At 45.2% G+C, this 3,616-nt stretch overlaps 1 long non-coding RNA gene across 1 annotated transcript; it reads left to right on the forward strand.

The window, feature by feature from the left end:
• Positions 1-256: 256 nt before the first annotated feature.
• On the forward strand, positions 257-3,332 carry LOC310794611. Its single transcript, XR_014553576.1, has 3 exons — positions 257-358; positions 3,018-3,090; positions 3,211-3,332. It is a non-coding gene; the product is annotated as an uncharacterized lncRNA (long non-coding RNA).
• The last annotated feature ends 284 nt before the right edge of the window (positions 3,333-3,616 follow it).

Raw genomic sequence — 3,616 nt, forward strand, 5'->3', positions numbered from 1 at the left:
ATTAGTCCAGAAGGAGGCGGTAATGCAACATCTTGGATGCCAACCGCCGTAAAACCAAACCGAAGAAGAAGAAGAACACGATAATTATTTCCCATGATGGCGAAGGCATGACCCGCCCCTCTCTGCCTCTGATTGGCCTAGCGTCAAACGTTCATCAAATCACATCCGCTTGGCCGAGTGCAGTCAGCCAATCAGAGGCAGAGAGAGGCGGATCACGCCTTCGCCATCATTGGAAACAAATATCGCTTCCCGGACAATAGACCAGGAGGACTAGGCCTCTGATCAAGGTTATTTGTGCTCCGATCCAGTCTACGACTAACCTACATGCGCACAAGCAAGGAGAACTTTGGAAACGCAAGTAAGGCTGAATCATCTTACAGAATTAGATGACTAGTGCATACTGATCATATGGATGATCATCGCTCTCTCGCTCTCTCTCTCTCTCTCTCTCTCTTTCACACACAACACACACACACACACACACACTTTCAACGTGTCTAATGGCGTGAAACAAGGTAGTATATAGTCTGCATATTCGTTTAATTTGTATATGGATGATCTATCCAAGCAGCTAAACGGCTGTGGAACAGGCTGTATGGTTGGTAATACCATCATCAACCATCTGATGTACGCAGACGATTTGCTTATTTTCTGTCCATACAGTGCTGGTCTTCAACAGCTACTGAGGGTCTGTTCCCAATATGGCTCAGACAGACTTTGACATTAAGTATAATGCAAAGAAGAGTAATATTATGATTGCTAGGAGCAGAGCGGGAGGACAGTAAATTGTCATTTCCTGACTTCTCTCTGTCTGGTACAGTCCTTGTGTGGAAGGAGACAAAATACTTAGGACATTATTTAACTGATGACCTGTCCGATGATAGGGACATTTACAGACAGTGTCCAATGTTATATGCACAAGCTAATGTGTTAATTTGTAAATTTGGTATGTGCTCTGTACCTGTGAAGACTGCACTTTTTAAAGCATTCTGTACCTCCATGTAGGCTATACTGCCCACTTGTGGCGGCGCTGCAGAAAGAGCAGTATGCAGAGATGATCTGTAGCATACAAGGATGGAATGAGGCTGCTGCTCCAGATGCCACGATGCAGCAGTGCAACAAGCCAGATGTTTGTCAGTGTTGGTGCTCCAGATGCCACGATGCAGCAGTGCAAAGCCAGATGTTTGTCAGTGTTGGTGTGCCCACCTGTTCTGCTGTTGTGCCTAATCTCATGTACAGCTGTATGTGTAGCTCTCTGACTCTACCAACAGTGTGATTTCATTGCTGATGAACCTGTACTAAGCTCAGTCAGGCTCTTTTCCACTTTATGGAACCATTGGTGTTCTAGCCTTTATGTAATCACCATGTGACTTTGTGGATATTGCCTATTTTTATTCTTGTTTTATGTATTGTTTTCTACTGTCTGTGTGCTATGGACCGCTTAAAGTTTGATTGATTGATTGATTGATTGACACCTACACACACACACACACACACACACACACACTAAACTAAACATCATTACATTACATTACATCATTTGGCAGCAGATGCTTTTATCCAAAGCCACTTACATGAACACATTTTTGTCAACAATAGAGAAATCAACTATGCAACACAATCTATGACCACTTCTGAAGGAATACATGCCTGAGTTTGAGCGTCTGACTCTAGCCGGCTGACCGTGTTTACAATTTAAAAACTGCGACAGTTCACACACAACCTTAAGACGACATGCATATATTATACATCAAGCTCTTGAGCTAATTCTGCTCTCACTCAGAATGTCAAAATATAAGCAATGTGATGTATACCTTTTGCGATATTAACGTTTGTTTGGCACAACTCATATAGTTCACTGCCGCAGGGTTACGCATTTTTTTTGGTGGCAATGACGTCACGCTGATTCGTCCTATAGTGGTATTTTTTACTTTTTTATGAGAGAGAGACAGAGATGTTAGTTCAAGAAGGGCCCAGATGGAGCCTGAAAAGGTGTGTTTTTAGTCTTTGCCGAGAGATCGGCGGTGATTTGGCCGTCCTGACCGAAGGTGGGAGCTCGTTCCAACATTGAGGTGCCAGGGACGAGAAGAGTCGCAAAACGGATGAGCGACTTTTGAGCCCCCGTAGCGAAGGAGGGGCGAGGTGTCCTGCACTGGTGGAGGAGCGGAGGGAGCGGTGAGAGATTTGGAGCCTGACCATAGATTGTAGGTACAGAGGGGCTGTCTGGTGTACTGCCCTGTAGGCCAGAACCAGTGTCTTGAATTGGATGTGTGCCGAGATGGGAAGCCAGTGAAGGTCCCGGAAGAGGGGAGTGACACGAGAGAATTTTAGGTTGGTTGAAAACCAGACGGGCTGCAGCGTTCCGAATGAGCTGAATTGGTCGGATGTTAGAGGCAGGTAGGCCGGCCAGAAGCACGTTGCAGTAGTCCAGGCGGGAGATGATAAGTGACTGGACCAGGAGTTGTGTCGCTTCCCTGATGAGAAACGGATGGATTTTTCGGATGTTGTACAAAGCCCTAGAGGAGCGTGCTGTCGCAGCAATGTAGGCCGAGCAAGACAGCTGGTTGTCAAGGATCACCCCAAGGTTCTTAGCTGTTTGGGAGGGAAGCACAGTACAGTGCTATTGTCAATGGAGATGGAGAGGTCTGTGAGAGGGCAGTCTTTCCCTGGGAGGAAGAGTAGCTCTGTCTTACCAAGGTTGAGCTTGAGGTGGTGGGCAGACATCCAGTCATCGATGTCTTTGAGGCAAAAGCCATGAGATGAGATCACATGGCCAAGAGATCTGATATAGGAATCTGTCTTAATTTATTCATTGAAATCATCCTCTGCTATTTAAAAACGCAGAAATCTTCAACCTTTAGATTGTAATATTTGTATACCTTCAAACCTATGATTATCTCAATACATTTTAAGCAACATACCATTCAATTTTGAACAATTTCCTAAAGAGTTTGAGATCCCACTTTGTAATTAAATTGTATATGACTGATTTAATTTAACCCCTGCTGTATCTACAGAGCTGCTTGGTGGGAGGACAGACATCTGGCGTAGGAGGGGAGGAGCATTGTCCAAATTAATTCTTCAGAAGAGGTGAGAAAAATATCACTGATGTATCACTGATGTCGCAGCACACACACACACACACACACACACACACACACACACACACACACTCCCCCTGCCCTAAATCTTTCTTTGTGTCTTTTTTAGAAACAGAGAGACACCAACAAGAGACCCAAATGCATTCACACTGGAGAGAAGCCCTACCACTGTGACCAATGTGGAAGCAGTTTCAGTCCGTTAGATGGCCTAAAAACACACAAACGCATTCACACTGGAGATAAGCCCTACCACTGTGACCAATGTGGGAGCAGTTTCAGTTCGTTAGCTCCCCTAAAAACACACAAACGCATTCACACTGGAGAGAAGCCCTACCACTGTGACCAATGTGGAAGCAGTTTCAGTCGGTTAGATGGCCTAAAAACACACAAACGCATTCACACTGGAGATAAGCCCTACCACTGTGACCAATGTGGGAGCAGTTTCAGTTCGTTAGGTCCCCTAAAAACACACAAACGCATTCACACTGGAGATAAGCCCTACCACTGTGACCAAT

This window comes from Poromitra crassiceps (genome assembly GCF_964638095.1).
Source record: "Poromitra crassiceps genome assembly, chromosome: 20".
Lineage (NCBI taxonomy): Eukaryota > Metazoa > Chordata > Actinopteri > Beryciformes > Melamphaidae > Poromitra > Poromitra crassiceps.